General features: G+C 43.6%; 1 protein-coding gene across 3 annotated transcripts in view; it reads right to left on the bottom strand.

The window, feature by feature from the left end:
- PTPRG (protein tyrosine phosphatase receptor type G) overlaps positions 1-27174 on the bottom strand; it is a 777325-nt gene that overhangs the window by 176303 nt on the left and 573848 nt on the right. The gene's annotated exons all lie outside the window — the stretch shown is intronic.

Genomic DNA, 27174 nt, shown 5'->3' with positions numbered 1-27174 from the left:
CTCTCACCAAATGCAGGAGATTTATGACATAATAAAATCAAGTGAGGAAGTCTAAATCAAAAGAAAGAAACTTCTCAGAATACATTATAACAGGAACAAAATACCACAGTCCTAGCAAAACCCTAAAAAGCAACCACAAGACTTTCCACTTGCTTTGTTTTATTAAGAGTCGGTCCTGATGGGCTAAGAAGTCATGGAAAGTCATCAGAGGGTAATCCATCACTAACTGCATCTTTCAGCACCCTCTGGTTACTGTGTTTTTCTCTTCTTTTTAGAAAATGTATCAGTTCCCTGCCAGCCTGTACAATTGAGAAGGTTCCCAATCCCCTGTGAGAAATCACACACACTTTAAGCAGCATTTCTAAGAATTACTCAAAGCAAAAGAGGAAGGCAAGAGCGGCTCAGAGAGGGTCTCCCGCCCTCATTTCCTCCCGGACTTTTTAACCCTTCCCTCACCCCCACCAAAGTCAAGCCTCTTTGAATTCATCCCATAATTTTCTAATGCCACTGAGCAGAAATTCCCATGCCTGCCTTTTCAAGAAGATTAAAATCCCATGAGCATACTAAAATTACTGTTTTAAGACTCTTTCTTTTAGAGGAAATGATATCTAGAAGTGTGCGGCATAATTGTCCAAAAGAGGACAGCAGGGGGCGTGAGTGGGGTACAGATGCAGCAAGAGCAGCCTTGAATCAATCACATATGACCTTGGGTGATGAGTATAGAGAGGGGTCATGTTATCATTTTCTTTACTTTTGTGTTCGTTTAAAATTTCCAAAAATTAAAGGTTTTTTCAAAATTCATGATCTATGATCAGCATAGCTCTGCCTTTCTTCTTTCTCAGGGATAGCATTTACATTTAATCCACTTCTAACATAATGAAGTTGACATATTGACGAACCTCTCAGTGTGTAGCAACACCCAACTTGATGTTTCCAAGTTAATGCAGAAGCTACCCTAAGATGGAATTTTAAGGAGTCAGAACATCTTCCATGCTCCTTCCCACCTTTGCAAATGCCCCCTGTGGGGCTCCTGGTTTGCTGCTCTTTCTGATAATAATAACCCAGACTTGACATACTGCTCTCCTCCTCTGCCCCAGCATCTCCTGGTGAGAGCAGTGGTTCTAAAGTGAACATGACTGTGTTCTCCCAGGCTAACAGTGACTATATCTGGCGACATTGTTGCCTGTCACACCTAGGGTTTCTGGGTAAGAAAAGGGGGAAGGACTACTAGAAAGAGGCTATGGTAGCTGCTAAGCATCCTCAAAAGACACCCCACCCCTCTAACCCCAACCCCCGCTGAAAGCATTATCTGCCTGAGTTGTCAGTGGTGTAGAAGTTGAGGCTGAAAAGGCCTGATTAGAAGTTCTAGGAGTTAACAGGCATTGCATCTTCTCATCTGAGGTCCCAAGTTAAGTTTAAATTTGGAACACAGGTACCGTCATATACAGTGTCATGTTTATAGACTAGCAGAAGGATGTAGAGTTCCATACATCATAAACACTGGGAAGGATGAAAAAAAGGATCACTCAATGGAGACCCAGTTGTACCGGATCACAGAGGTGGAATTATGGGAGTGGCATGAATGCACCTCCAAATTGCCTAAGAGGACACTCGAGCCAGGGGTCTCACACACTGTTTGAAGCATGCAACATTCCTGAAGGCAAACATCCACAGCACACACCAGATTAAAATCCTGTTTGCACTGTGGCCAAAAATAGAATCACAACTCAAGAATGCAAGATAAGAGAACCTAACTGGTAAGAGTGTCGAAAGCTCAGAGCAGAATAAAATAAGAGTCCAGAGAAATACCTCACATTGAGTTGAAGTTGTAAGCAAAATCTCTCTTAGTGTGGTGATGCTTGTACCAGGCAAACCACCTATAGTTACCCTAGGATCTCTAGGAGACGGCCAAATAGCCACCCAATCCTCTCATCCTTGTCTCATGCACCTTTGGACTTCAGATTTTTCTGCTTTTCAACCAAGCGGATATACTAATGCCTCTGTCCATCAATACTGCGCTTGTCCACATAACTTGCTTTGGTTACTGGGAAATTAGTGGACGTGATGCAGACAGACTTAACATTGGAATCTTGAATCTACCAAGTGGAGAATCCCAAATTAGCCTTCTTGAAGATGAGAGACCACACACAGCCAGCACAGGCAGAGGCAAAGGAGGTCTTTTTAGTTACTGCCAATACTGCACAGCCATGTGAGTCTATCTGAGTCCAACAGGCCTCAGGTGAACCACCTGCAGTACACAGGGAGCATCTAAACTGTACCCAACCAGAACTGACCGGCCAACCCACAGAATCATACAATAGTAAGATGCCTTCCGTTTTAATAATTGAACATCATTCGACCACAATTTAGTGGCTATGAGTGTAGAGATGGAAGATGGGGGATAGGCGCTCACAGTAATTGTTTCCTTCACCAATATACTTTGCTTATGGTTTGTCTTAATGGTTTCCCAGTGAGATTCCACATCACAAGACCCAGCATTTGCTGTCCTCCCAATCAGCTCCTGTGGCTCTTCCCAATGACAACGTTTCCCAGCCATGCAGCCCTCTTATCTACAGTTTTGCTTTCTGAGGTTTCAGTCACTTGTGGTCAGTGACAGTCTGACAATATTACATAGAAAACCCAGAAACAAACCACTTGTAAGTTTTAAATTGCACCCCAGACTGAGTAGTGTGATGAAATCTTGGACTGTCCCATCCTGGCCTTCCTGGAAAGTGAATTAATCCTTTGCTCACTGTGTCTACACTGCATATACTACCAGCCCTTAGTCATTTATAGCCATCTCTATTTTCAAATCAACTGCCTCAGCATCACAGTGCTTGCTTCAAGTAGCTCTTACTGTACTGAATAATGGGCCCACGGTGGAAGAGTAGTGATGCTGGCAATTCTGTTACAGCACATTGTTCTACTACATTGCTATTGTTCATCTATTTCTGTGATGAACTGATCAACTTAACTTTATCATATCTATAAAAAACCACAGAATATCAAGGTACTTCAAAAATTTCATGAAAAATAGAATTAAAGAGAAATTTCTGGAGCTGGCACTGTGGCATAGTGGGGTTAAGCCACTGCCTACACTGCCTGCATCCCATATGAGTACCAGTTTGAGTCCCATCTGCTCCACTTCCCATTTGGCTCTCTGGTAATGTGTTTGAGAAAGCAGTGGACCATGGCCCACGTACCTGAGGCCTTGCCACCCAGTGGGAGACCTGGATGAAGCTCCAAGCTGTTGGTTTTGCCCTGGCCCAGTCCTGGCCATTGTGGCCATTTCAGGAGTGAACTAGTAGATGGAAGATCTCTCTTTCTTTGTCTCTTTCTCTTTCTCCTTCCCTCCCCCCCACTCCATCCCCTCTCTGTCTCTGTTTCTCCTCTCTCTCTCTCTGTAAGCTTACCTTTCAAATAAGTAAATATTTTTTAATAAAAGGCTATTTGCTTTGGTATTTTCAATTTTGAAATCCATATCTAGTTTTTTTCATGATAACCATTTTCTAAGAACTTTTGAAAGACCCCATGAATGCATGATAGCAAATATTTTGTACCAAAACAACCTTACTCCTTTTTCTCATGACTTTTTGCAACACCCGGTGTATAGAGTTCAGTGGTATCCCAGGTTTCAGGCACCCACTGAGACTGCTGGAATGTATCCTCTGTGGATAAGGGGGAAAGCCTGTTCTCTGCTCTTCCATCCCAAATGAGAGAAGCTGTTTGCAGGGGAAACCTTTAACACACTTAGTTTTGGCTGATGATGTCAAGGTCCCAAGAGCATTCTCCAAATCCTCCACAAGTGACACCCACCAACAATATTTGTAGGCCATGTAAAACAAAGTCAGCAGGCAAAGCCAGGTGCAATTTCTGATCAGTTGTGATCACAGCATCTCTGGGTTTGTGTCTCAGACCAGGCCTCACCTGAGCCCAAGAGCCTGACCCCAGATTTTAAGCCACATCATCAATGGACAGGTGTCTTCTCCACTGTTCACCAGGCCCCAAAGCTTCCCCACCCCCCGCTGGCTTATGTGATCGGGGTTGACAATGTGGATGCAGAGACACAGAGAGGAAAACAGCAATCATTGGCTGGCCCAAATAACTTACTAATAACACTGAGCTCATTTTCCGGTCTAAGCTTTAGTTCCAAAACTCAGGGTGGAGATTCAAAATAGCAAGGCTCAACCCATACTGAAATAATCCCTTCCATTCGCTGTTTCAAAAATTTGCCACTTAAAAAAATCCTTGATATAAGCTAAGCCATTTGGGTAAATTGTAAACATGACAACAGCAAAGAATGGTGTTTTACCAACCCATGTTCTTGCTCTGTTCCCATTCCAAGGCAGAGGAGGCCAAGGGAAGGAGAAAAATAGAATTCTCAACCTTTTAAGGGTTTGAGTTCTTTGTGTGTGAAATGGGGATAAAAATCTCCTAATGTTGCTATGAGGATTAAAAGTGTCAAGCTTAGAATGTAATACCAAATACAAATGCAGAATCTGTTAGGGATGGGTAATATTGGGCAAGAAGTTGACCTACACCTAAAACCTCTAAGTGAATGTCCAAGAACCGCTTTTCTAGCCATGAGCTTCTTCATGTGTATGGCTCTCAAAGTCATACTTCTTTGAGTTCAAATTTCAAAAGATCCAAATATATGTTTTATTTGACATCTGCTCAATTTTGTAATACGCTGCTCTTTTTAAAGCCACATGAGGAGTTTTCCTGGCACTTGAAATCTGCTTCCTTCCACTTTAAGATCAAAGGAGTTACGCAGTAATATGGAGAAGGCAGCAATTGTACAAATGAGCTTAAAATGGACTAGAAGAAACAGACACCCCTTTCGCTGCAGAGTCGGCACTCTCATCGCAAAACTTAGCTCCTGGCACTTTCATTTCAGAGCGGCTTCCATGGCATTAGTCATCTTCAAAAGGAGGGCACCCAGACACATCGGAGGCCTCTGAATTAAAGCTTCTCCGTTGTTTTAGACGTAACCAAAGTACACAGAGACACTGGCAACACAGGAAACCCTGACTCGTGGCTTCAGACTAAAGGCCAAGTTCATATGAATGCTGATGAAATCTACCCTTCGTAATGTTTTCTTCTGAAATATGGGCCCACCATCAAGAGTAAGGAATCATCAAATTAGTATCAAGTTGTCAATCATCTCCAGAGATGTGTTTGTTATCCAGGCTTGCCAGGAGGGCCACTTACTTCTGCTTGAAGCAAAATGAAATGGAGTCAGGGAGGCCCCATATGACTGTACGTGCTGGCAGTCCCCTCTCCTGCCCCCTGTGCCATTTGGCCCTTGTCTTGGATCCTAATAATTTTCAGTCTATCAAGTCCTGGCCATCTGCTACATAGGATGGCCAAGATAACCTACTTGCCTTGAATCCGACATCGCCAGCTGCTCCTTTAGTTCCATAAACGTCACACTCAGCCAATATCCTCTGCTGGGAAAAAGGATTTACGGCTGCAGAGGGTGAGTGGTTACACTGTTAACCATGGCTGCAGGGGAAAGTGACGAACAGCGGGACCAGGGACTCTGCATAGGCATCCTAATGGTGGAGATGAGGACCCATCCACTTCCATGGTCAGCAGGTGACTGGGCATCAGCAGCTCGAGTGTCTGATCAGGATCCAGGCAAGCACTTTCTCATGAGGTCTGACTCTCTTCTTCTTTCACAGCTCTCCCTTAAAGAGCCACAGAGCAAGAATGCTGCAGCTTGCTTCATTCCAACTTCAGCATCCTAGGTCACCATTCACCAGAATTTGGTTCCAGTTGCTGACGAGAAGTTCCTGGCATAAACCATTCGTAAGCTGGCTATTTGCGCACCCTTGCCTTTCAGTTCATCCTTACCTGGAGACAGAACACTGACAAACTTCCTCTGCTAACAAGATGAACACCTGTCAATAATGTAGGGAATGTATCTATGTCCAAGACAATGATTCCGGCATGAAACTGCTAACTGCTGTGCTGTATGTAAGACATCCTCTCTGTCCAGAGTTTTCTTTCTAGCACTCACAAGTAGCACTTTGTTTCTTCTAGAGCCTACACTCCTGGTTTCTGAGATAGAAATTTCTCTTTTCCTTTTTGATATCCCAACATCCTTTTCCTTTTTTTAAGATTTGTTTATTTATCTGAAAGAGTTATACACAGAGAGGAGAGGCAGAGAGAGAGAGGTCTTCCATCCGATGGTTCACTCCCCAATGGGCCGTAATGGCCGGAACTGCACCCATCAGAAGCCAGGAGTCAGGAGCTTCCTCTGGCTCTCCCACGCAGGTGCAGGTGCCCAAGGACTTGGGCCATCTTCTACTGCTTTCCCAGGCCACAGAAGAGAGCTAGACCAGAAGTGGAGCAGCCAGGTCTCGAATCGGTGCCCATATGGGATGCCGGCACTTCAGGCCAGGGTGTTAACCCGCTGCGCCAGAGCGTCAGCCCCCCAACATCCTTTTCTATTCTCGTCTGTTGGCCACCATAGCAATCGGACTAAACAAAGTAGAATCAGGATGCTAGTGCATTTAGCGCCCCAAGCTGCCAAGGCAAAGAGTCAGGCAGAAAAAGAGACACAGTTCAGAATGAGGCATGGCAAGAAAAAAGGAATTTAGCAAAGCTGGAGGACTTTCTGTGAAAGGAAGGCTTTTATTCTCCCCATCATCAGTCAACATCAAGTGCAGAATCCTGGTCAGGAGCCTGGCTTTAAATTCAGCTTCTCAACTTCCAGAATCACACATGGAGCCTCAGCTAACAGACATGCAAAACAGAGGCTGCTCACAGGGCCCCCATCGGAGGGCAAGGCCGTAGCCCCGCGTCATCAGTCATTTGCCAGCACTCGCCAGGGACAGACTCCTGGGACTGGCTTCCAGGGGCAGACGAGAGAACCCCTAACTCCTCAGTCACGGGAAGGGATTAATATGAAAGGAAACACAATTATAAATGCTAATGGGATTCACCCTCTCTGCTTTAGACAGAGCTTCAGAATCGACATGGCTTACTTACTGCTAATTCACACTACGAGCGGAAGCTGGTCAGTTCACAGTTACTCATCTCCAGAGAATTGAGATTCGTAGCCACGGAAGGCCAAGGGAGGAAACGAATGTGGAGCTCTCGGTCTACTAGAATTGACTGTTGTCCGTGCCCTGGTTCCATCTCTCCGGTCCACAAGAATATTTGCCATCCAATCCTCACAATTGGCTTGGAGGAGGCTGTGACTGGAAAAAGCAATCCCACAGGGCAACAGAAAGGCTGGTAGCAAATCTGTACCACTGCAGATTTTGCCAGCAGCAGGCTGGCTCGTTGTCCATGGAGGCAATTTCTCACTTCATGAGAATCAAACTGGCATGGGCTAGGCACACAGGTCCACTTCCTCTGGCTTTGGACTCCTCCTAGCAGCCTATTTCAAACAAAGAAGGGGAGAGAGCAGGCAGCCTGGGGCACCTGGCAAATGGTCCCTCCCTGGGGGCCACACTGTGAATTGTGTCTCTTTGTCTTTTTAATGCACTGTGTTTCCAAGCCAAGAAGGTGGTAGGGAAGTCTGCAGAGAAGGTCAAGTTGGACAGTACCGCCTGTCCCACCCCGGGGCAGTCTTCAGTATTGTCACAACCTTGGAATTTTTTAAACAAGGGAAGGAATAAAGTCTGAAATCTGGGGGAGCCCCAGGCAAGAGAAGCTTATATGTGGCTGAGAGATATGCTGGGAGTCGGTGTTGCAGTCCTGGACAGCTCCAACTTTGCCTTGTTAATAATCTGACCATGCTCTCCAAAGCCCCAACAATATCAAAGGCTTAGGGGAGAAAGCAGAGTTGACTGTGTCCACACAGAGCAAGGGACTTCAACCAAAACACATTAGATGTGAACTTTCACCCTTGCTTTTTCATTCCCTCCAAGCAAAAAGCTGCTCGGGGCACTCCACATACAAAAGACTCAGAAACCAGAAAGCGCTGTGTGGGGACAGCTTCAAATCCCCACCATGTATGCGGCAAGAGAAAGAGAAGAGACAGGCTTATTGGATCAAAGGGGTTGCCGGATTGATCCTTCTGTTGGAAAAATGCCTCCTTAGGAGCAGGTAAGGACATCAGTTTGTATTATTAGGCATGGGGAAGACTTGGGTAAATACCCTATAGGTGTCATACATAAAACGTTGAGATGACCTGACTCATCTATTCATGGTATAAAGAGGTGACAAGGGGAAATGGCAGGGTGCCCCTAGTCCAAATTATAAGCACCCAGCTCTTTAAACTCACTCATTCCTTTGTAATTTCTTCCACTCGAGGGTGGGCTGGACGGAGTGCACTTCTTTTATCCGGTAGAACGAGGCAAAGGCAGAGGGATGTCACGTCCATGATTTTGCTATAAAAGATTCTAACCTCCATCTTCCTAGCAGATATCACTACTGCCTACTGGACTTGCATGCTTTGGAGAAGTAAGTGGTCCGGTCAGAGAAGCCCACGTGACAAGGAACTGAAGGTGGCCTCTGAACTCCACAAAGCCCCCAAGGGACTGGTTTCTGCCAACAGCCTGAGAGCTGAGAAATAGATGGCTCCCCCGCTGAGCTTTCAGGTGAGGCTGCAGGCCTTCCCAAGCCTGTGAGATGCCTCGAACCAGAGGGTGCAGAGACACTGTGAGAGGCCCAGTGCATGTGGTTTCAAGCTCATCAGTCGGTGCCGTTTAAAGCTAAGTTTGCAGGAAGTTGTTACACAGCAATAGGGGCTGGATCCTGTGCCATTTCAAAACAGATGGCAGAATGGGATATGCAACTGGTCAGAGCACAGTGCTCACCCCTCACAGAGCTGACGGTCAGGCTCGGTCAGGCTCGGGAAAACATTCACACATCCCTACCCTCCCTAGACGGCACCAGCATCAAATGGCCATTTCCAGCCCTCTGAAGCAGCTCTTGTCCCTGACCGAGCTCAGCTATGTTGTACCACAGGCTCTAGAGTTTGCCGGGAAGGAAAACTCCATGCAGGAAAACTTGATTAAAAATAATAATAATAGGCCGGCGCCGTGGCTCAACAGGCTAATCCTCTGCCTTGCGGCGCCGGCACACCGGGTTCTAGTCCCGGTCGGGGCACCGATCCTGTCCCAGTTGCCCCTCTTCCAGGCCAGCTCTCTGCTGTGGCCAGGGAGTGCAGTGGAGGATGGCCCAAGTGCTTGGGCCCTGCACCCCATGGGAGACCAGGAGAAGCACCTGGCTCCTGCCATCGGAACAGCGTGGTGCGCCGGCCGCAGCACGCTACCGCGGCGGCCATTGGAGGGTGAACCAACGGCAAAAGGAAGACCTTTCTCTCTGTCTCTCTCTCTCACTGTCCACTCTGCCTGTCAAAAATAAAAAAAATAAAAAATAAATAATAATAATAATAATAATAAGCAGACCCCAAATAAGTTAAACATCACTGATGAATTCTGGGACGAAGAGTTTACAGCAGCTCTTAGGTTGAAACAAACACAGGAAAACAATCCATTGTAGCCCACTGCAGCACTGAGAGCAAGAGGCCTTCATGATCAAGGATGTCCCTAGGCAAGATGCAGGGCGTAACACAGTGGCCTGAGACGCTGCGGTTTCAGATTCACAGCGTGCAAGTTTTCCCCAAATGACGGGACGGCCAACACCTTTCTAACAGGGAGTATTTCCACTCTACTTCCTTTGAAGCGCTGAATGATTGCTCCCATAACGTGCTCTCTAGAGATTGATTAAGTATCAATTCCCTCTTCTAAGCAATACCTCAGAGGCTAGTCCCTATGCCAACCATGCTTGCCTGTAGGGTTTGCTCCTGTAAGAGGGCCTTACGCTCCCTGTCACTATTCCTTAAAACAAACCTGTTAACTCCTTAAACATTACACTTTATCCAGGCACAAAGCAGTGCAAACTGCTTTAAGGTATCTACCCTTAAAATGGCCAGAGTATCTGATTTAAGCGTCTTAGTTAAGCAGTGTTTGGGGGGAAGGTGGCGAATACATATACATTAAGCAAACACCTCTACAGCCACTAATGATCGGGACTCCTTTCAAGGCAAGAGGAGTCTAAAGAAAGTTCAGCCCTGTCTCACGGAGGAGACACAGATTAATGCCAACTCAACAGTCCGCCTTTGTATTTAAAATGCACCTGAGCTGAACAGAGGATACAGTGAGGTTGCAATGAGAAAAGAAGAAACTTTTCCCAGCAGGCCTTGACTGGCAGAACAGGCCAATTTTTGCAGAACCACGCGAAAAACAAGACTGCTTGTTCCCGGCAATCATTGCCTCACTGGCCAACTTTCTCTCTTTTGAGAAAATAACATAATTTCTTCACAGAGCATGCAGTCTACTTCTTTAGCAACAGTGCAGAGGTGCTGTCAATTCTTCTAGCAGTTCAGTTGAAAACACTGGTGAGGAGGGGGCAGAAATAGGTAACAATTGGCCAAGAAGAGGCTGATTTTACATCAACTGCCACTGGGAATAACCTGGGATCCGCTGACTCCTTACTAGACAACGCAGATGGATATCCTGTAGTGGAATGTGAACAGGCAGTGAGACTAGGACACAGCCACCTCGGTATGCGAGGGTGCTTAGAAGTCCACGGAAGGGGCCAACAGGGTGGCACAAGAGGGTTAGATGCTTCCTGCGGTTAGATGCCTGGGGCATCCCACATGAGCTCCAGTTCGATTTCTGGCTGCTCCACTTCTGATCCAGCTCCCTGCTAATGTGCCTGGGAAAGAAGCAGAAAATGGCCCAAGAATTCAGGCTCCCAGTACCCACGTGGGAGACCTGGTTGAAGCTCGTGGTTTCGGCCTGGCCCAACCCTGGCCATTGCGGCTACGTGGGAAGTGAACCAGCAGATAGAAGACCTCTCTCTCTGTCTCTTCTTTCTCTCTGCAACTCTTTTCAAATAAATAAATATTTTTTTAAAAATTCATGGAAGATGGAATTAAATAATATATTTTGGTGCAAAAACTTTTGAATATATGCCTATGAGGAGTCTTCAACAAGTTCAGGGAAATGTATATTATGAAAAAATTATGCCTGCATTTCAAATTTGTTTTGTACCAAAATAAACCTATCTCTTAATTAATTCTGTTTTCTATGAACGTTTTTAAAAAAGATTTATTTATTTGAAAGTCAGAGTTATATAGGGAGAGAGGGAGGGGGAGGGGAGAGGGAGAGGGAGAGAGAGAGATAGAGAACTTCCATTCATTGCTTTACTCACAAATGCTTGCAATAGCCCAAGAACTCAATCCAGGTCTCCCAAGTGGGTAGCAAGAGCACAATGCCTTGGGCCAATGCTGCCTCTCAAGATCTGACTGGCAGGAAGCTGGAGGCAGGCGCCAGAGTCAGGGATTGGGCGAGAGTGTCTGAAGCACTGGGCTTGAAGTCGGCCCCTTGGTGAACCTCGTAAAGTGCCTCCTACTTGGAGCAGTTTGCTGCAGCCAGGCCTCTGCCCCTGCCCTCCCTGTTGACTACAGAGTTCTTCTCTCACTCTCTGCCCGGCAGCCTCTCAGTCTTGAGATGTCTGCCCAGTGTGACCCCTGTAAGACGACTTCCCTGGCCCATCCCAAATAGCTGCCACCTCAGGACTCTGTTTCTGTCCTTCTGAGCTCCACCTCAGCCTGGCAATACCTGAAGCTGCAGGTGCAGCCGGGCTGCTGGGTGGCCCGGAGGAAATCCAGGCTGTGGGGGCCTTGGAGCTCAAGCAGGTCAGAGGTTCTTGGCCCCTCCAGTCCTCTCCTGTTCCTGTAACCCATCCGTCCTCACACCACTCAGCTCCCACCTGCCTCAGTACCTACTTAGAATAGACCAGAAGATGCTTACTTGAAGGAGGGCTTTGATTTGGTTTTCTGAAATGATTAAAAAGTGGACTGCAATTTGGAGGGAAGAACAAAATCAAAAAAAGAAAAAATAATTTTTTTCTTAAAAAATCATGGCAGTATTAACCTTCCAGTCTTGGTCTTTTTCTGGATCAGAATTTGCTTTTAACTGATCTTCAAAGTCATATTGTCACAGCTCCAATCACAGTCCCCTGGCTGATAGAGTGTGACAGATGTCAGCAAACTATGGTCCTGGAAGCGAGTCCCACCCACTGCCTGCTGTTGGAAATAAAGTTGTAGCCAAGTTTATTCAATTAAATATCATCTGTAACTGCTTTTGTGCTAAAACAACAGGACTGAGCAGTTGGGACTGAGGCCTCACAGGCTACAGTGAGTCTGGCCCTTTATAGCAAACTTTTGCCAATCCCAGTTTTAGGCAAATATGTCACTTAACCCCTAAGCCTCAGTTCCTCAATCTCTAAAATGGACTTACTAACAGTACCTCCTTCTTGGGCTGCTGGCTTAGTCAAGTGAGATAATCCCCAGCAAACAGCCTAGTGGCGAGCACTTTTAAAGACTCCAATAAATACCTAACTTTGGGGAAAGCCTTTAGTGCAGTGTTGACACCACATGGGATGCCTGCATCCCACATCAGAGTGTGGAATTTGAATCCCAGCTCTGCTCCCAATTCCAGCTTCGTGCTAATGCGCACCCTGGGAAGGCAGCAGGTGATAACTCCAGTACTAGGGGTATCCACCACCCACGTGGGAGACCTGGTCTAAGTTCCTGGCTCCTGCCTTTGGCCTGTCCTATCCCAGCTAATGTGGGCATTTGGAGAATGAACCAGCAGATGGATGATCCCTCTCTTTGTGTCTCTCTCTTTCTCTCTGCATTTCAAATAACACGAAAATAAATAAAAAGTAATGGAACCATCAACTTATTTTTAAAAGCATCTTTATTCAATCTTAATTATATTAGTATGTGTGAATCTCTAACCATTTAACAATCATGCATCCATTCATCAATTCATTCAAGAACTCATACATTCAAAAAATGCTAAGTACCTAGTAAGTTCCAACAATTGCACTAGGATATATCTTGCTACCAATAAAACTACGAAATGAGCAAAAACAAAAAGAACAACAGAAAGTAGAACATTTCTCTCCATAAGGTCTCAAAGTCTGTGTGTTAAGTAACAGTGATAAAAGCATTAGGAGATACAGTGTTAGTGCTATGTCAGCCAAAGTATGAGTTGTACTTTGATGCAGATTCACTGGGACAGGGAGCCTGGTGCTTGTCCCACAGTTAAGTCTTCAAAACTCTTTGGGGAAATGTCAGATGATCGTTTCAAGGGGTTCAACAACCAAGCAGGCGCCCCGATGACAGCACAGAAATGGCCTCAGTTTTTTGAGATGATGAACCACATCTAGAAACATCACAGCAAAATCTCAGAAAACCTAGAAAGTGCTTAACAAAGGTGTGGTATTATACAGACCTTGGTACCACACAATCATGATTCAAAAAGACCAGGCGTGCACAAGGTACGTGAGAGGGGTCTTAGAATGCCAACGTTGCCAAATGCAACCCTGTTCCCTGAGGCACCGTGCAAGGATTCCATTGCTACAACGGTATAGAGATTAAGCTGCCAGAGAGCAGCTTCTCAACCAACTTGGAGGAGGCCCTTTAAGTTCCCAATCTTTATTTTTCTAATTCCAGATAATGCCTTTATAAAGTGTATTGCATGCTCCATTGCCTTCTTGAACATAATTTAAACTTCTGAAAATGATTAAGATGGTCCTTGAGAATAATAATTGGGTGACCAGATTGTAATAAAGCAAAAGTCTCCGAGTGAAGCTCCCACACTGAGTAGCACAGAAGGAAAGGACAAGCAGAACCCCCTGGAGAGCGCTCGGTGAGTGCAGCGCATGGATGTCGTGACGTGTGCACTGCTTCCTCTGTGCCTTCAAAGTTGTTTTTAAAGTATTGCCCGTCAAAACACTTGAATGGCCATTTTTCAAAATGGGAAATTTCAATGGCCAACAGACACATGAAAAAAATGCTCAGGATCACTGACCACCAGAGAAATGCAAATCCAAACCACAATGAGGTTTTGCCTAACCAGAGTAAGAGTGGCCCTCATACAGAAATTCACAAACAATAAGTGCTGACCAAGATGTGGGGAAAATGGTACTCTACTCCACTGTTGGTGGGAATGTAAACTGGTGCAGCCACTGTGGAAGACAGTATGGAGATAACTCAGAAATCTGAACATAGACCTACCATATGACCCAGCCATGCCACTCCTGGGAATTTACCCAAGGGAAAAGAAATCAGCATATCAAAGAGTGATCTATACCCTCCAGTTCATTGTAGCTCAATTCACAATAGCTAAGATATGGAATCAACACAGATGTCCATCAGTTGAAAACTGGATAAAGAAATTATGGTATATAGACACTATGGAATACTACTACACAGTGGTAAAAAAAAAAATGAAATCCCATCTTTTGCAACAAAATGGGTGCAACTGGAAACCATTATACTTAGTGAAATAAACCAGACCCCAAAAGACAAAGACCATATGTTTTCCCTAACCTGTGATAATTAATAGAGTACCAAAAAGGTACTATACAGAAATGAAATCAACATTTTGAGATTTGATGACTGTTCACAGCCCTTGTCTTGACTATTAAGGAATAGAGTGTTTTCTTCTTTACAGTATTTGTTGAATCCTACACTAACCCTACTTAACGTAGGGTTAATCTTATGACTATAAAGTTAAATTAAAAATAGGTCTTCATAAAAATTAAGAGTGGGAATAGGAGAGGAAGGAGGAAGAAGAGTGGGAGTATGGGCAGGAGGGATAATAAGGAGGAAAGTATCACTATGTTCCTGAACCTGTATATATGAAATATACAAAATCTGTACACCTTAAGTAAAATTTTAAAAATAAATAAAAGAATAAATCAAAAAGCACTGCCTGTCTCCTTACACTGGGCAGGTAACTCACCTACATAGAAGCTGGTGACAATAAAATGTCTGCTTATGAGGCAGCTCCAAGGGAAGTGAGCATCCCCCATGAGTGTCTAGGTTTGATCCCTGGCACCAGTTCCTGACAATGCAGACTCTGAGAGGCAGTAGTGGCAGCTCAGGAATATGGGTCCCTACCACGCATGTGGGAAGCATGGATTGAGTTTCTGGCTTCTGGCTCCAGCCTGGCCTAGCCTGGCAAGGAGTCAATCAGTGGATCGGAACATGCTCTTTCTCCTCTCTTGCTCTCTCAAATTAAACAGAAATTTAAAAAGCATAACACAAACCAACAGCTCTAAGACAAAGAGGTCTCCAGTTGCACAGACACTGAGGCTCTAGATGAGATGTGTATTGCGATTTGCTTTTTATTCTAAATTTTAATTGAGATATAACTTAAAACAGTAAACTACACAAAGGGTAAGTCCCACGATGGATGCATTTTCACATTAGTGCAGAGCTACACAACGTCAGAGAGATGAAGACAAACATCTGCAGTACCCCGGAGGCTCCCTTACCACCAATGCTCTGGGCGATCTGGCCTCTCTGTAGATATTAATGGACTCACACATCAGTCTCCTAATTCAGCTGCTTTTACTGGTTGCTGTGTCTATGAGATTTACCCATTGTTCCATGTAACAGTAGTTCATTTTATATTGCTTTAGAGAATTGCATCATGTGAAAATATCATGATTGAGCTACCCAATGATTTGCCATATTCATAGAAAATTCTCGAGAGGCGGCAAGATGGCGGAATAGGCAGGAAGCACACTTAGTCCGGGGGGAGAGAAAGTTTAATATAAGTGGAGATACTGCAGGGTCAAGGAAGAGTAGGGGATGAAACAGCAGAGGAAACTCTTCCGGAACTAGTGATTCACAGTGGACCTGCGTGGAGAGCGTGGGAGCCCAAGTTCGGGACACCAGCGGCAGACTCAACGCACCAGCGCTGGAACGCGAGGTGAGCCGAACCTCCATAGCCAGAGATACCAGCAGGCAAGCGGAAAGAGGAGGCTAGAGGGAACAAGGCTTGAAACTCCGTGGGGAAAAGTTCACCAGGCTAACTAGAAGAGAGAGAAAAAAAAATAAAAAAAGTGACTGATACGGACACAAGTTTCTCTCTCTCCGCTCACCTCTCACAGGCGAGCAAGACAGGGCAGGCGCCATTTTGGACATACGTCATAAGCAGGGCGACCTCAGGTCTGCACCAGCCCTGAGCCTAGCAGAAAAACCTGACTCTGTGGGGAGGGGTGAAATAACAGGAGATTAGCATCTAACTTGGCAACCCAGTGGGAGACTGCAGGAGAATTGGAGCCCACACTGAGGGCAGCAGAGATTCCCTGTGTGGTCCTTGGGAAAGAGCTTCCGATCTCTGGCTCCTGTGGGTATATCATTTGCCTGCTAACTACCTCCAATTACGTTCAGCTGTGCGGAATTACTTCCCTTTTAAATCAAAAAAAGAAAGAGATTTACCACACCTAACCTGGGAGTGTCATCCTTGACACACCCTCAACCCTGAGGAACCAAACACAGCTCTCAGTCCACACTCATCTCAAGCTTCTAAGGCTCCACTGAAAGCAGACAGTCCACTTAATATAGAGCCATAGTGTAACAAGAAAAAACACCACAGTGAAGAAACCAAATATCTCCAACATGCCAAACAACAAACGCAAAAACCAAGCTAACAAGAACAAGGAAGACACTATGACGCCCCCAAATGAAAAAGACACCCCAATTCAAGATTATGAAGATGATGAGATCGAAGAAATGCAAGAAGCGGATCTCAAAAAATTGATAAGAACATTAAGAAGTTCTCAAAAACAAATTCTTGAACTACAGAAATCCTTCATGGACAAGATAGAAAATCTCTCTCGTGAAAGTGAAATATTAAGGAGGAATCAAAATGAAATGAAACAACTCGTGGAACAAGAAACTCTGATAGTGACTAGAAATCATAATGAAATGAAGAGTTCAATAGATCAAATGACAAACACATTAGAGAGCCTTAAAAACAGAATGGGCGAAGCAGAAGAGAGAATATCAGACTTAGAAGACAGAGAACAGGAAAGGAAACAGGCAAACCAAAGAAAAGAAGAAGAAATTAGAAATCTAAAAAATATTGTCAGGAATTTACAGGATACTATTAAAAAACCCAACATTCGGGTTCTAGGAGTTCCTGAAGGCATGGAGAGGGAGAAAGGATTAGAAGGCATTTTCAGTGAGATACTAGCAGAAAATTTCCCAGGTTTGGAGAAGGACAGAGGCATCTTAGTACAGGAAGCTTATAGAACCCCTAATAAACATGACCAAAAGAGATCCTCACCACGACATGTTGTAATCAAACTCACCACAGTGAAACATAAAGAAAAGATCCTAAAAGGTGCAAGAGAGAAACGTCGGATCACTCTTAGAGGATCTCCAATTAGACTCACAGCAGACTTCTCATCAGAAACCCTACAAGCTAGAAGGGAATGGCGAGACATAGCCCAGGTACTAAGAGAGAAAAACTGCCAGCCCAGAATACTATATCCTGCAAAGCTCTCATTTGTGAATGAAGGTGAAATTAAGACTTTTCACAGCAAACAGAAACTGAAAGAATTTGTTGCCACTCATCCTGCCCTGCAAAAGATGCTTAAAGATGTGTTACACACAGAAACACAGAAACATGGTCACCAATATGAAAGAAGGTAAAGGAAGGAAACCTCACAGCAAAAGATCACAGGAACCTCAATTTCTCTTTGACATAGAATTAAACTCTGATGCTCTGTTAAAGCAATGTGTTAAAGTAATCTAGTATGTTCTCTTGATGTCTGTTAAATTCTAATTGTTCAAAAACAGCTGAATTTTTATTAAGAGCTATGGGTTATTTAAATATGTGCTTTTTTCAAAAATTTGAATATCTGCTGCTCATAAAACTAAAGCGTTGTTGGTTCTGTGTTTAGCTGTCCTCCTATAGGTTCCTATGGACTTTTTCCAGCCACTTTTATTGTATTCAGTACTTTGGGATGGCTCTGTAAACAGATGAAGCCAATAATGTATTAACAGTACCAACTGAGAGAAAGTATGGTTAACTGAGGTTACTAAAAAGAAAAAGCAATTCAAATCAATTGGCAATCTACAAAAAGAGTTAAAGATTTTAAAAGCTATTATTAAAATTGATGTATTGGTCTATTATGCTATATTATATGTGTGTACATATTGTATGTCCACATGGGGAAATTTTATTAAGAGTTTTATTTTAAATGGCTTATAGATAAGATTGTCCATACATTTAAGCTGCTAAAATCAATCAAAGATACATTTTAATTTGTGGGACCTGAATCTGTGTATCATATGTTTTAGACTTGTTGGTAGAAAGAAACTAAAAACATTTTAGATGGTTGTGCTTAAGTTTACTGGCTAAACAAACTACACCACGTTAGATATTTAAGAGGTGTTTTCAAATACATGATTCTTAAAATTTATAGAAGGCATTGGACCTTCTGGTAAATGTTTTCTTAAGTTGTTATCTAATGGTTGAAACGGTTTGCTAAGTATTCATGTGATATTGCTATTGTCAGCAAGCGATCTAGGACTTGCTCCCTCATTTCTCTATTCTAAGCCCAACTTGTTCTTTCATTTCTCTATTCTCTTCAAGGTAGGAAACTAATTCTATTATGAAGGAATCTGTAGGATGCACAATTTAATCTTTAGACCTTATAAAAGAGATGGCTAACATTTTTCTGCAATAGCATAGCCAAAATAAGAACTCAAATAATAATCTCATAGCTAGATTCACTTCGCCATCAGCGAAGTATACAGTAAGTAGAAAAAACCTCCCTTTCAGACCAAAGGGAAAGAAAGTTTTAAAGTGAGAATATAATTTTCCTCATGGGCATTGTCTACCTTAGAAAAACTACTACAGAACATGCCTGTGACTATAGACTTGTAGTTCAGGCCACCGAAGATTAGAGATGGGAAACGAGCACTCCCTTGACTTGCATCCTCTGGTCTGCTGTAACACAAACCAGGAGGAAAAGAAAGCTAGGCATCAGAAGCAATGGGTGGCAGGCCTATTAATGGCTGATCTGTACAGTGATCTGCCCTCAAGGAGACCCAACAGGCCAGTCCACTGCAGTGGCTTTCAATGTGGTAAGCCTGGGCTTCAGCAGAAGTCAGCTTGTGAAGAGCCCTGGCAGCTCTGCCAAGAGTTGGATCACTGGAAATGGACCTGCCCTGGAGTCGAAGGATGCCCAGGTCAGAGCCACAGATCTTATTGGCTCTAAGCTGAAAAGCCCTTCACTCAGCCCAACTTCCAAAGTGACCACTGCAGCTGAGGGGATGGTCAAGTAGGGTCAGCAACATTGCAGGCAGAACTGTAAATTTCTTGTTAGAGATGCCACCTGCCTTTACCTGGCCAGCTCTCCTCCCAGCCCAGCCAAGTAATGAAAGTCAACAGAGTGCCTTCCCCTAGGAGGTTCACACCTCCCTTAGGATATACCCCATGTGAAGAGATAGATAGGTCTGGGCCTCTGAATTTACAAGGCCTAAAGCCCACCAGATTATTATCAAGCCCCTTCTATCAGGTTCTATTTGCCTCTCAATCAGAAAACTTAATTGTAGCTTAGACAGCACCTTTCTTAGCTCCTCTAATAATGACTCTGTCCTTTGTTCTAGGCCCTGTCTAGTGCACTTGGGCCTCATTCCTTTGTAATCATAACCTCTACTCTACCACCAATGGCTCTACTCCCAACCTGTGTGTACTGATGGTCCTCTTCCCCACTTAATGCTGTATAATTGTTCAAACCTGGTAAATGCCACTCTTAGGATCATTGGTTACTATCCTCACTCTGTCTTTTATGACCTTGTCTAAATATGATCAGAGTCGGTGAACTTGGAAGGCTTCCATAGCCTTGGCAACTCATGACGACAGCCTAGGATGGTTACTGGCGCCATAAACTAGAGTGTCAATTTGTTGGGTCAACAACAGGAGCCACTGTGCACTTGCTCCTCATGTGGGATCTCTGTCCTTAATGTGCTGTACATTGTGATTTAATGCTATAACTAGTACTCAAACAGTATGTTTCACTTTGTGTTTCTATGTGGGTGCAAACTGTTGAAATCTTTATACTAAATTGATCTTCTGTATATAAAGAGAATTGAAAATGAATCTTGATGCAAATGGAAGGGGAGAAGGAGCGGGAGGGGGGAGGGTTGCGGGTGGGAGGGAAGTTATTGGGGGGGGGGAAGCCATTGTAATCCATAAGCTGTACACTGGAAATTTATATTCATTAAATAAAAGTTAAAAAAAAAAAAAAAAAAAGAAAATTCTCTCTTTCTGTTGTTTGTGGAAAGGTTTTTATCCAGTGAATCACATCACAGTGGGAAGCACTGCTTCAGTACAGGAGGTGACACAGCAACAATACTGAACTTAAACTCTATTTAGATGGCACACCAAAGGCCTGCCCAGAACTAGGATAGATTTGCAACCTCATAATCATGGCAGTCAGCAGATCACCATGGTCATTTGCAAAGACTTTAAATAGTTAGGCCAAACTTTAGCTTGAGCCTTTGCTAAGTAGCTGGCTTTGGGCAATGCACTTAATCTCCTTGTCACTTTATCCCATCAACTTTGAAATTAAGGCAGCTTCAACAACAGCCTCTAACAGCTGTCACGAGAATGGATATCACAATCCATTTATTGAATGAGCACCCAAACACTGACTATGGGTGTACCCAGAGAAGTTGCCTTCAATATATGGAGAGCCTGATTGGCTAATTAAGCATATCATAGTAAGCTTATTTTTTGAACAGCTCTCCTTACATTCTCTGCCATCGTTAGAATGTGCCTGGGATCAACTAATACCAGGCCTGGTGTAGTTACACTCTATAATCTTTGTTGGAAGTCATAGATAATGAAGAGAAATTAATAATACTGACTTCGAGCAGACATATAAATGACATATTAATTCTCTTCTTTGGGTTTAGCTGTCAGTAGAGAGCAAACATGACTTTCATGGTTTTTCTTCCTATACCAATCACTTTTCACAGAGTGGTGATCCACTTGCTTACATCTTCAAAGTCTTGAAAATCTGTTGCTATATGCTACATAACCAGATTTCAGTTGGGAGTCTTATACCAAAGATAAACTTTTTTTTTTTTTTAAAAAGATTTATTTATTTATTTCAAAGGCAGAGTTACAGACAGAGAGGGAGAGATGGAGAGAGGCAGGAAAGAGATCTTCTATCTGCTGGTTCACTCCTCAAATGGCTGCAACAACCAGGGCTGGGCCAGGCTGAAGCCAGGAGCAAGGTGCTTCCTCTGAGTCTTCTGCATGGAGCAAGGGGCCCAAGCACCTGGGCCATCTTCCACTGCTTTCCCAGGCCATAGTAGAGAGCTGAATTGGAAATGGAGCAGCCAGGACTTGAACCAGTGCCTATATGGGATGCCGGTGCTGCAGATGGCAGCTTAACCTGCTATGCCACAATGCTGGCCCTGATAAATACACTTTTTAATCTCCCGAGGGTAAGGGGGATTTTTTGTGTGTGTGTGTGTGTGTGTGATTCCCAGTCATCTACATAGCTATTGAGAAGATAAACTAATAGGAAGGTTATCTGTGAATTTTAGATACTCTGTGCAGAATCTCTCTTGAACCCTGAGGGAGATTAAAATTCCATCTTGATTGGGAGTCAGGCCACCAGGGAACAGAATAATCAAGAGGCAGGATGATAAGAGGGGAAACGAATGTGATGAAGGCCTGAAAAATCTATATTTTCCTAATGCCCTGGAAATCTATAAGCTTTGATTGTGCCTGTGGACAACTGGGACAAGTTGAATCCCACATTAGCAAAACTGTGCCCACTAATACTAGCCCCAGAGTGTAAATTACCACCTTTATTTTGTGTTTAAAAAAATAGTGACTTTTACAACTGACTTAATACGTTTAGAGGTCAACATTCTTTATTCTGTTTCTTACTTTTAAGCGTACTGATGTTAAGTACTCTGGCTATCACAACGAGAAAAGTCAAAGAATGAGATTTAATAATTAGCACAAGAACCTCCAGTTAAAATAACCCCCACCCCAAGCCTAAAATGCAAAATGTGGCCGATGCCGCGGCTCACTAGGCTAATCCTCCACCTTGCGGCGCCAGCACACCCGGTTCTAGTCCCGGTCGGGGCACCGATCCTGTCCCGGTTGCCCCGCTTCCAGGCCAGCTCTCTGCTGTGGCCAGGGAGTGCAGTGGAGGATGGCCCAAGTGCTTGGGCCCTGCACCCCATGGGAGACCAGGAGAAGCACCTGGCTCCTGGCTTCGGATCAGCGCGGTGCGCCGGCCACAGCGCGCCTACCGCGGCGGCCATTGGAGGGTGAACCAACGGCAAAAGGAAGACCTTTCTCTCTGTCTCTCTCTCACTGTCCACTCTGCCTGTCAAAAATTAAAAAAAAAAAAAAAATCTCTCTAAAATGCAAAATGTTAAAGAGGAAATGATGGCTTGGGTATTGACATATTTGGTCAGGCAGTATCATGCACAATAGCCTTTTAAGATTAAATCTGGACATATTCTTGAAGCTAGGAAATATATGTGGAATGACTTATGTAAAGAAACAAACCCCAGACGTTGGGGGAGGAATGCAGGCATTTAACAGGGCGGTTAAGGCAACCGCGTCCCACAGTAGGAATGCCTGGGTTCCAAAGCCAGCTCCATGGCTCCTCACTCCACCTTCTTGCTAAGGCAGACTCTAAGAGGTAGCAGCCTGTTCATGTAATTGGGTTCCTGCCACCCACCTGGGAGATCCTAATTGAGTTCCCAGTACCCAGTTCTGTGGCATTTGGAAAGTGAACCAGCACGGCTCTGTTTCTGCTTTTGCTTTTAAATATTTTTTTTCCCAAATGTTAATGTAGGTATAAGGAAAAAAATCTGAAACAACTCCAAAAACACCCATTAACAGTTAACTAGTTAAATAAATCATGGTGTCACCTTTCAGCGATACTACAAAATGGTTTGAAAAAGAAAAGGAAAATCTGTATTTGACAACAAGAAGACATAGCCATGGCATATTACTAGGGTCAAAACTAGCTTATAGTAGATTGTCATCCTACGTAGGTAACCTGTGTTTACAAATCCACTGAAAACCTCTGACAGCGAGAAGAGCACACATCCCAGCAGATGGGATCAAGGGCATTCCACTTCCCTCTTTTCCTTAAAGGACCCTCCTCTTGCTTAAAATCTATATGAATGAGATTCTTTTGAGACATAGCATAAAGTTATTTGCATTATGAAAAACCCTTGTACTCCAATGTTGATATATTTTATACAAGGGTATTTCAAAGGGTTCATGGAAGTGTGCTCTACAAAAAAAGCCATGCATAAACTGATGAAATCTTTACTTAATATATACTAAATTGATCTTCTGTATATAAAGATAATTGAAAATGAATCTTGATGTGAATGGAATGGGAGAGGGGGCGGGAGATGGGAGGGGAGCGAGTGGGAGGGAAGTTATGGGGAGGGACAGCCATTGTAATCCATAAACTGTACTTTGGAAATTTATATTTACTAAATAAAAGTTTAAAAAAAAAAGCCATGCACAGATTTCAAAATTTTATTCCACCAAGACAAACTGATCTTTGAATTTTCCACAAAGCTTTGGAGGTAGCCTTCTATATCAGTGTTGGTATATTTGTGCAAGTATCAAATTTGATATACACATTTTGTGATTTTTGACTTGTATATTTGGTTGGTCTACTTATATAAAACACACAAATGATAAGTAAATAAATAGCAAGTGTTCTGGATAAGACCAACACAGGGTTCTGAACTGTGCTGCCCTTGCAGAAGGGAAGGGCTTGGAGGACAAAGATGCAAAAACAACCGTCAGACTGCCTCATCAGTATACAACAAGTCCTATTTCTGAGACAACAGGTCGTTAAGGGGAAAAAAGAACCCAAGGTGAATATTTCACGAACACTACATTAGGAAAACCACAGGTCCCTTTCCTTCGGGACTTATCAGAGAGCCTTTATTACACCAGACCGCACTGTCACTCTCTAAGAGTTAAGACAGACTAGACCAGAGAGCACTTCACAGGTCATGATCAAGGTCAAGCATCTTCCGGGAATGGCGCCTCCCAAAGCATGTTTGGGGAAAGACTGTTCGAGTGAATTCCAGAGAACCACCTTCAGCAACAGTTCAGAGCTCCAAAAGCACAGCCTGTCAAGGTGATTTAACGTCTCTACCAGAACTGTACCGACTAGGGAACACAATTCTACTCGAGGGACTCACTAGAACAATTCCAGGATGATAACATCTTAAATATTATTCTGTATAGCGTCTATGCAGGAAGAGACATCACGCTCCCCAAATGTGGCTCCAAGAATTCTTCCTATAAAGGTTCCCAAACCAGAATCACATCCCATGAGGCCCTACGCTCTCTAATCCAGCAGCATTCCACAGAGCACTCCCTCTGCCTCCTGCGTAGCTGGCTCCCAACAATTTATACAGTCAGAGGGATGCTTCCTAGAGCCCCAAAGTGTGCATATTCAGAAACCACTTCCAAGATTCAGTTTCATCAAGTATTTATTGTCATTGATTACAGAGGACATACCAGTTTACAGCCATGGCAATCCCTACCAGCAAGTACTGTGTATGTACAGAAAATGAAAAAAACAATTGAAAAGACAAATGAAAGCCCATGCACTTAGAAATGTGAACGGATTGCACCGAACAGAATATGAGTGTTCTGCAGCATTACTTAGTCTAGAAATATGAAGCAATACAAATGCTAATGGGACCGTATGCTGCCTTGCAAACTATCGCATTGTTGGTTAACTTTTCACACACACAGGTCCTGTCTCCCTGACAAACTTGCAGGGCAGGGTTTGACTATCATTCCTTTTTTTAGGCATCTACTCCAGTGCCAAGCATGCAGACGCTGCTGAATAAATCTGTGCTGAGTGGATAAATGCCTGCATATTACGGAGGCATAAAAGGGTATTTACTTATTTTGTACTCAATGCAGTCATGCTGGTGAGAATATTCAGCACCTGATTATGGAACGTCTGATGTAATCTACACGAAAATAAAATCCGTTATCGAGCATGTTCAAGAAAGTAGAATGTGGGTCACAAATTGGTAGTTTACTGGTGATTAATTCTTTTCCAAAGCTGGCTTCTCTCTTGTCCCTTTCCCTTTCACTTAGGGTCTCATCGGGGGACAGCAACCACACTCGTAATTTGAACAGGGAAAATGTAACATAAGGAATCGCTAGCAAGTAAAAGGTGGTTCACCACCAAAAAGGCAAAAAAGAGAGACTCTACACGGTAGAAAAACAGCAAACGTAGAAAGCGGTAAGTCTAGAATAGACAGATCACGAGTACGGAAGAAACTGAGAGAGGATCTTCCCACAGGGCACATATTCAGGCCTTCGGAGAGGGCAAGGATGTCATAGGAACACACAACCTACAGCAAGAAGATTGCCTGGTGAGAGTCCACGGCATGGCCCACTCGGTAGTAAGGAAATTTGCTGCAGCAAGAGTTGGTCCGAACATACCCAGAAAAACGATTTGCTGAACTGTGGATAACTACTAAGAATGTACATGTCTGGAGAAAGCGAGAAAGAGCAGCCCACCTCGCCGGGAGAAAACGCTGAAGATGCAGGTTGCACCTGCTGTGAGAGCTGCTGAGAGAACAGCCATTGGTTCTCCCTGTTGCTGGTCAACCCTGCTGTGCGAGGGAAAAGCACAGTGTAGCGCTCCCCAGCGCCCTCTATTGTCACAGCCTGCCACTGCACCAGATGCCTTTGGAAAAAAGAGTTCACTGCAGGCTCACCTAGCTGGACTGAGAAAGGTGAATACTAACGGTTAATAAATAACTATCTGGCATACTTTTCATTAGAGAGACTGAGTGAGAAGGCAGACATTTCCCTTGATTTATATTAACCAGATATCAAACATTCCATAAGGCATTGATTAGAGACTTTTTTTTCTCTCTGTAACAGGAGAATGAGAAAATACTAAGTACTGTGGCTGGCCCAAGTTGCTGCTTAATAAATCCTAACGAATTAATAAAGAAACAAATAAATAAATGCCTTTTGTGTTTTATCGTGCACCATGAAACTGAAAGGAATATCATTATGCAGACACCAAAATATATGTATTTTGCATATCTTCTAAGATCAGTTAAAAAAAACTTTTACTATGTTATGTATATGAGTCAAAATTTAATTCATAAGGAAAAAAAAACAGTGAGGTCTTAATCTATTTTATAGCTGATGTTTACAACAGAAATAAACATTTCTTGGAGTAACAGGCTATTGTCTGGGACTCTGAAACATTTTGGTTGAGTTATAAAAAGCTACCTTCATCAGGTTATGGGTCGTAAACATATATTTCACATACACTTTTCTATGTTATAGATTAGAGCTTATTTTTTAATGAAAACTAGGGGATACAAAAAGCTCAAGCCAGGCACAGGCATTGGGCACACTGGGTTAAGACACCACTTGGGTACACCCTATCCTGGAGCCCTTGGCTCTGGGTCCTGACTCTGCTTCTGACCCAGCTTCCCCTTAATGCACATCCTGGGAGGCAGCACATGACTCAAGTCCTTGAGTTCCTGCCACTCACGGCGGTGGGGGGCTAAATGGAGTTCCTGGCTCCTGGCTTCAGCCTGGCCCAGCCCCTGCTGTTGCAGGCATCTGGGTGAGTGAACTAGAGGAGGAAAGACCTCTCTCTCTCAAATATATTAAAATAAATTAAAATTTTTAAACAGAGTCATTCTAAAAAAGTTCAGCTTAAATTAGAAGGTGATTAATCATTTCTTAGAAGTCTGCTTCATTGTATGACTGATTTATGATATGTATCTCTGGAACAGTTGGCTCCCATGGTGCCTCTAAGAATCTGATTCTATTGACAAAAATTTGATTGAGACATAATCCATCACAGGCATGCCAACTGTGAAAGTGAGATATAACCAACCATATGTCTGTATTTTCTATTTCTACAGCTAACAGTCTCACATTTCTCTTGTTCTCAGTCTTAATTGGAACACCTTGAACACCTTTTGAACAGGTGAGAGAGATTCTGGTTCAACCTAGGAAATCAAGTTCTTCATGATGGGAGTGGCCTGACATTCAATTTCTAGTGAAGGTAATCAAGAGAAGATAGCTACCATTTTCAATAAGATTTTTTATGAATATAAATTACTACAAATTATTATATCCTGCCTATGGAATATATGAATATATATAGTGTGATAGAAAGAGATAAGATTAAAATTATCTTAGCTATGGAACTTCCACGCTGGAAGGAGTCATGTTACATGAAACACATTAGTATCTGTTTTGTTCCCTGGGGAAAGCACAATTTTTCAGAAGACCTTAAGAGGTCTTTAAGAGG

Source organism: Lepus europaeus, chromosome 9, assembly GCF_033115175.1.
Source record: "Lepus europaeus isolate LE1 chromosome 9, mLepTim1.pri, whole genome shotgun sequence".
NCBI classification, from domain to species: domain Eukaryota; kingdom Metazoa; phylum Chordata; class Mammalia; order Lagomorpha; family Leporidae; genus Lepus; species Lepus europaeus.
Note: the sequence above shows the minus strand (reverse complement) of the source record. Positions and strands in the feature narration are given on the sequence as shown.